Raw genomic sequence first — 7,720 nt, 5'->3', positions numbered from 1 at the left:
TCTTCTCGAAATGCGAAGCTGGGTCTCCGTGTCATGCCGGGCTGCAGTCCCAGTGGCTTCCGTTACACCAGGGTGAAAACCGGCGTCTTTCCAGAGGCCTACAGCACTCTGGGTCCCCTGGTTCCCATTATGGCTCTTCCTCTCTCTCCTCTGCCTCTGCCCCCCTGTACCCTGCACTCCAGCCGCTCCAGCCTCCTTGTTTGTCCGCGGTCAGGCTGGCTCCTGTCTCAGAGCCTTTCTAGCTGGCTGCCCCAATGCCATCTTCCTCCAATGCCCACACGATGAACCCCCGAACCCCTCCAAGTCTTGCGCAAATGTCACCTTGCCACCGAGGACCGCTCTGACCCTTCCATTTAAAAATTACGCCCCAGGGAGCCTGGGCGGCTCATTGGGGAAGCTTCCGACTCTTGGTTTCGGCACAGGTCATGATCTCATGGTTTATGGGTTCGAGCCCCACGTTGAGCTCTGCACTGGCAGTGTGGAGCCTGCTTGGGATTCTGTGTCTCCCTCTCTCTCTCCCCCTCCCCTGCTCACTCTCTCTCTCTCTCTCTCAAAAATAATGAATGGGTAAACATTATAAAAAATGACAAGTCAAAATTACACCTCCTTCCCCACACCTTGCCCAACACCCTGGCATTTCTGATCCTTCTTTATCTATGGAATTTCCCTTTTCTCCATAGCACGTGACATCTGCTCACATACTTGGTGATGCTCTGTGGTCAGGCGTGATGCCCTTTGCATGGATGCAGCTTCTGGTTCTGCTCTTGCCGCTCAGGTGGCTTCTGTGCCCTCACTGCTCCCGTGCAAGGGTTGTTAGATGCGTTCCAACTCGCCTTCGCACTTTAAATTCACTTGTGTTAGCCCATGCACACTTTTTGAAGAGCCATCTGCCCCGCAAGGTGAGCACGCCTGTTTTTCCCCTCCCCTATGCATCCCCGTTGTCAGGATGGAGGCTGCGGATTTATAACACGGCAGACTAAATTCCCAGGTGAGGGAAAGCCAAGGGAGGAACTCTCCAAAGGACCGCTCTACAGGGACAGGCGTCTCAGCAGAGGTATCTGTCACCCTCACCCCTCAGGGCACCCACCTGTCCGCAATACCTGACGTGGTCCCTTCCTTGCCCGGCTGGAAGGAGAACAGGATGCTGAGAGGACCAGGGTCCAAGTTCAACTTGCATCTCTCTATGGATATGGAATAATGCCTGAGCTCCTCGGCTGTAGGTGCCAATCTGTTTATCCGCAGGCCTGCCCGTTCGATGATTTGTCCATTTCTCTAAGCCTACTGTCCTTGAGGCACTAGACACATTCATAAGGTGTCTCTGGGCTTATTACAGTTCCTCCCCAGTCAGTAGGTTTTTAAAATATTACTTTCATCATTCTCCATCTTTGAGCTCTTGTTCATGCTGCTGGCTTAGCTCTCACGTCTTTGCCTGTCGAAATCCTTCTTGCCCTTTCAGGTGCCTGTGGCACGGACTGGCAGTGCTCTGCCAGAACAGCGGACAGCGCTATGTTTCCCACTCACCTTTGCACTTGGTTGGGGCACAAAGGTCAGTGGGGCTTTCTGTACGCGCAGTGAACTTAGCTGATGGAAGGGATTAGAATGTTTGCTAAGGAAATGACCAAATGAATTAACCCTTCAGTTAAATAATAGTAGGAAGAGACCAAAGGAAGTAGAAGCGAAGCAAAAGAATAAAAATTTGGAGATGAGAGGTACCTTCTCAGCAAGAAAAAGTATCTACATCTATATATTAAAAAAAAAAAAAAAGAAAAAAAAAAGGTATATGGGGTGTTTCCCTCTGTAGAATCTCCCTCAACCCCAAACCGGTTGCAATTCGAGGGAGGAATGTGAAAGCCTTTCTCAATCTGTCTTTCATAACATGAAGCTTTCTAAGGGGCTTATTCTGTACTTCCACCCCCTTTGAGATTTTTTTTCTGGAGCCCGACTCTCTCCGTAGACATTGGGAAGCTGGAGAGGAGAGGAGAGGTACCTTGCACATATTCCAGGGAATCGAAAAAAGAGAATCAGTTGGTGGATCTTTATGGCAAATCTGGACCCGGTGTTTGGGGAAAGATGCCCACACTTACTTCGAGCCTTCTGTACCACAACAATCAAAGAAGCCTGTGTGCTCTTCGGCGGTTGATGATAGATAATTTATATTTTATAATGTAGATTGTCAGAGTTTCCTTTATGTAATGACGATAGACTATACACAGCCACCTTTGTGGAACCTAAAAACATCACTGCTTGGGGCCAGATGTAATGTGCAATAAATAATTTAGCACGGAGCTCTTTTCGTTCTATTTCCAGCACGTTAGAATTCATCTCGGCGGCCGACGTGAAACACCACTTAGTGGACGGCAACGTTTAAATATATCTCCCGTGTAACCTGATTTGCACCGAAAGGGTTCCAACAGTTGCAAAGAGACTTCGGAGCTGGGGATTTCTTCTGCCTTCAAATCAACGTGTGTCCTCTTTTCCTCCTGGTTGCTTTTACTCCAAATTAACCCAAAGCCTGATATGGACATCAATTCGTCTGTGTCTTCAAATACATTTTTCACCTCCTAAAATGCTTTGCATAGAAATTGTGGCACCTCGGTCTCAAGTACAACGTCAATGTTTTGTGTCTAGAGAGCTCTCAGATTCCACAAGTCTTCGCCATGGCAATTGGCCAGGGAGACAGCCTCACCATATATACGGAAACCAAGGCTCGGGGAGCTTAGGGCTTCCCCAAGGTGACTCAACTGGTGCTTTCTTTCATTCAAAGGATTTTAACCAGCAGCTTCTACACACGAGGGGTTGTAATTACGATGGGTACTGGGTGGGTTCCAATGTCGAAAAAGAGGAGATTGTCCCTGACCTCCTCAAGCTTAATTCTAATGGAGAAGGCAGACGTTTAACATTTATGCAAATGATGATTTCATCACAGCCGTGGCCATGCCGGTGGAGACGCCTGGGGTGACATGTGAGCCCAGAACAGGGGACCCCGTGCAGGCCTTGGGGAGTAGCAGGTGCCCTTAGGATTCACCGGCTCAAAGAGGGACGGGGAGAGCATGTCAAGTAGAGAACTAGCAAGTATGGAGACCCTGAGGCAGGACGTGTTTGAGCACCGGCAAGAGACCTTCATCAAGTGGCGGAGGTGAGTCTCCTTCAGATCCACACCTTTCGACCCCGACCACTAGGCGCTTCCACGGTTACAAGGATGGAGAGCTTTTGGTATGGCATTTGGCTGGCTGTGGTCGGAGGAGACCTCCTCTCCCTGCCAGGAAGAGTCTTTAACCTCAGCCTTTAGTGCAGCCAACTCCCGGCAAATGTACCCGGGTTACATGGATTAATGGCAAATGATAACAGCGTTGATTTCCTGGAATGGGATGAAAGCAATAATGTAATAATCGTGATACTGTGACAACACGGAAGGCGACGGAAGGAAGCATTAATGCAACAATATTACCCAACCGAGTAACCTTAGCTCACATTTTGATGGTATTTTCACACATCTTTGCTTTTCTGCCTCTCGCCAGCCGTATGAATGGACACAGTCGCCCCATTTTACAGCTGAGGTTACTGATGGTTAGAAGATTAAGTTTCTTGCTCACGTGACTCCTCTGTTGAGAGGCAGAACTTGGAATCCAATCCCTTTGCTGCAACTACTTTATTTCCTGTGATTGAGCACGAGTCCTGGGCTCCTCACAGTGCAATTCTGTGACACTGAGTGACTCACTTAACCTCTCCACGCCTCACTGTTCCGCTTTGTAGCATGGAGATAATAATAATTCTGATCCACAGGGTTAGTTTGATGATTACATAAATTAGGATATGGTAATAGGCTTAGGACAGGGCCTAACACATAGTAAAAGCCAAGCAAGTATCAGCCTTGCTATTGATACTCATCACTATTACTTGTTTCCAGAGCAACTTGGTTTAATATTTTAATTAAAGAAAATTTTAACGTTTATTTATTCATGAGAGAGAGACAGAGACAGAGCGCCGGCAGAGGAGGGGGAGAGAGAGAGGGAGACACAGAATCCGAAGCAGGCTCCGGGCTCTGAGCCGTCAGCACAGAGCCCCATGCGGGGCTCGAACTCACGAACTGCAAGACTGTGACCTGAGCTGAAGCCGGACGCTTAACCGACTGAGCCAGCCAGGCGCCCCTAATATTTTAATTTTATACTGATAGCAATCTGACCCTTCATCGGTTCACTCTGAATCTAAAAATGAATTAACATGACAACAAAAGAGAGGATATTCTTTTTTTCTTTTGTGATACACGGAACCTATTAAAAGGGGATTAATGGAACTTCAACTTCAAGGGAGCCATGAGCCTTTAGGCTAAAGTGGTTCATCCCTTTTCTAACAAAACTGTCAGCCACATCACAGATAGTTAATACGTCACATTTTCATTCATCTACAATACAACATGCGTGGAACATCTGAGATTTGACAGGCATCGTTCTAGATACAGCAACAAGAAAACAGGCAAAATTCCTGCCTTCCTAAGTCTTACGTTTTAGTCAGGGGGAGAAAGAAAGAAAGAAAGAAAAAAAGAAAGAGAGGGAGAGAAAGAGAGAAAGAAAGAAAGAAAGAAAGAGAGAGAGAAAGAAAGAAAGAAAGAAAGAAAGAAAGAAAGAAAGAAAGAAAAAAAGAAAGAAAGAAAGAAAAAGAAAGGGAGAGAAAGAGAGGGAGAGAAAGGGAGGGAGAGAAAGAAAGGGAGAGAAAAAGAGAGAGAGAAAAAGAGAAAGAGAAGAAGGAAGGAAAGAAAGAAAGGAAAAAAGAAAGAAAAGATGAAAGAGAGAAAGAGAAGAAGGAAGGAAAGAGGGAAAGAAAGAAGGAAGGAAGGAGAAAGAAAAGAAAAGAAAACTATGCTACGTGCTAACAATGGCTTCAGAGAAAAAATGAGGTGGGAAAGGAGAATGTGGAATGGAGGGTGAGGCTTCTTTAAATACAGTGACCAGTGAGGACCTACCAGGAAGGTGACGTTTGGGCCGGGACTTGAGGGGTCAGGAAGTGACCCACCCAGCTCCCTGGGTTAATAGCATCCGAGGCAGACTATTCCCTGTGTGTCCTCTAATGGCTTTGTATTGATCTCCGTGAGGAAAGAACCTCACCTTTGCCCTTCATTAATTAAGTAATGATTTTCATTCATTCATTAAGCATTTTATGATGACCTGCTCCGTTCTAAGCCCTGTCCTGGGTGCTGCGACTTGAGACCAAACCAACGTACCATCCTGCCCATTAGGGTGTAATACACAGCGTAGCTGGGAGGCCGAAAGTGCATCCTGGGGACCACAGCCCCGGAAACAGCAAGGCAGACGGATATTCCTACGTACCGAAGGCGAGGCTGAGAGAGTCACAGAGGAGGTGACGGTCAGATGAACCTTAATAATTGAAGGGGACTTTGTCAGGAGGACCCAGGGGGCGAAGTGTATTCCAGGCAGAGGACCCTGTGCACCCAGTGACACAGCGGTGCCGTCCGGTGGCTGGGGCGCAGGATGGGAGGAGGGGCGTGGCGGGAAAGAGGGCGGAGACCTCGGGGTCCAGAGCACAGGTGCCTCACAAGTCACCAGGAGGAGGTGACTCCTTCCCGGAGCAGCAGGGGCCGGCGGCAGAATCTGGAGGAAGAGCGGGCTGCGATCGCGTTTGTTTGCCGGGACGCCCACTCGCGTGGCTGCGAGCTGGGAAGGCCTGGTTTTCCACCAGCGCCGGGTCCTAGGGCTGCAGACAAGGCCTGCCGAGGGGGTGAGGGCCGCGGAGGGGTGCAAGGGTCGGCGCCGGGTTCTAGATGTGATGAGGGGGTCACTCCGGCGGGACCGACAGATCACTTGGTTCAGAGCACGAGGAACAGGCGCGGGAAGCACCCTGGGCTTCTGGCGTGGGTGGCCAGAGGCCCGACAACATCACGGACCGAGGCGGGGACTCTGGAAGATTCCAGGTTCGAGTGTGGATGTGTTGAGTTGGAGGTTCTGCAGCCATAGCTACCAGGGAATTGAAGACGGCTGTGGGTCTGGGTCTGGCGCTCCTTCCCGAGGAACAACACGACTGTGTGGCATGCCTGTGTCCCCCCAGGAGCAGAGCGCCGTGGCCACGGTCCCGCCTCGGGGTTCGGTGTGCGGTGTGGACACTTCCCACGGGGGGGAGATGGAAGTGGCCTGTCTCCTGTGTTCCGGCATTGCATTCACAATCGCCATTTGTAGAGCCTCGGCGAAGGGTAGGTGCGCCCGTTATTTCTGCTGGAAAGATCAGGAGACCAAGGCTCAGAGAGGTAAATTAACTAGTCCATGGTCACTCAGCTGGCGGTAGAGTTAGCGCTCACACCCGGGTCCTGTTGCCTCCGGTATTTCAGAGGCTGAGCTCAGTGGGCCCGCATGTCCCTGGGTGTTACGGTTTTTCACTGTTTTTTCTTTCTGGAGAAGACACGTTGCCTTGCTTTGGGGCAGATGCTCTCCCGATGAGGTGTGTCCCATTCCAGGAAGCCGATGGCTTGATTCACAAGCAGGGGAAACCGGGGACACCGGGGCGGCTCGGTCGGCTAAGCGTCTGGCTTCATCTCAGGCGGTGATCTCACAGTCCGTGAGTTCGAGCCCCACGTCAGGCTCTGTGGTGACAGCTCAGAGCCTGGAGCCTGCTTGGGATTCTGTGTCTCCCTCTCTCTCTCAGCTCCTCCCCTGTTTGTGCTCTGTTGCTCTCCGTCTCAAAAACAAATAAACATTTAAAAATTTTTTTTTTTTTTTTTTAAGAAGCAGGGGAGGCCACGCAAACTGAGGTATAGGATGATCCCACCTGGACTGTCACAGAAGGAGCTTGGCTTCCCCTCAAGATGCCACCACCAAGACTGTGAAACTGGCCGGGGTCGTTCCCGCCGCGATCTGGCACATTTGTGAGCCACCTGCTGCTGGATCCAGGGAGCCCCCCCTGGAGCTGGCCCCTGTCCCCGAGCACACAGGGGTGCCCGGAGAGAGCTTCTCTGCTGCACTGCCTGGCAGAGGCCCTCCCTGGAGGCACATAAGACAGTGCACAAGGCACCAACTTTCCTGCTTCCAGAACAACAGGAAACTCACTTCACCCCAGAACTGTGTTCCTGATGGCAAAGGGAAGCAAGGGCTCTCAATTTTTCTTTAAAAAGTGTTTTTATTTTGGTCTTTTTTCTTGCTGGTGTTCATGAATACATATGCATGCTTGCCGAGATGGAAAAGCTTCAAAACTGTGTTATACTCCAACACGTAATCCAGAAAAATCCCCAGGGAACAGCGAGAGGGTGGCAGGGGGCGATGCTTCATCCAGCAAGAGTTGGCTATAGCACATGAAACTTGTCTTTCCACTCTTCTGCTAAATATTTCATTTACCCAAGTATGTACCGAGGAGAGTCCTCTTGGCGGTTCTGTTCCAAAAAACAGGGCGATTCTGATGTGGAAAACCAAGGCAAAAGAAAAAATTAAATTTCCTTAAAGCTTACAGCCCTTGAGTCAGCCTCACTAGTCCTCAGGTCAAGTAGAGTGACCTTACGCTAGGAGCTCAGCGGCCTTGATGATGACACTTTGCTGGGGGCAAAAAGCAATCTTAGCGTAACATTATCCGGACCACCCGGGATCCTGTAAGTCTACTGTAACATATAGAAATTCCTTTGGAAACTTCTTCTATCTCTACCCACCCCACCCCCACCCCAAGATATGGGTTGGTGATCATACTCCAAGCCCACTGATAATACATCTGAAGGGTCTCATGACTG

Source organism: Puma concolor, chromosome A3 (genome assembly GCF_028749965.1).
Source record: "Puma concolor isolate L17-30 chromosome A3, mPumCon1.1.hap2, whole genome shotgun sequence".
NCBI lineage: Eukaryota > Metazoa > Chordata > Mammalia > Carnivora > Felidae > Puma > Puma concolor.
Note: the sequence above shows the minus strand (reverse complement) of the source record.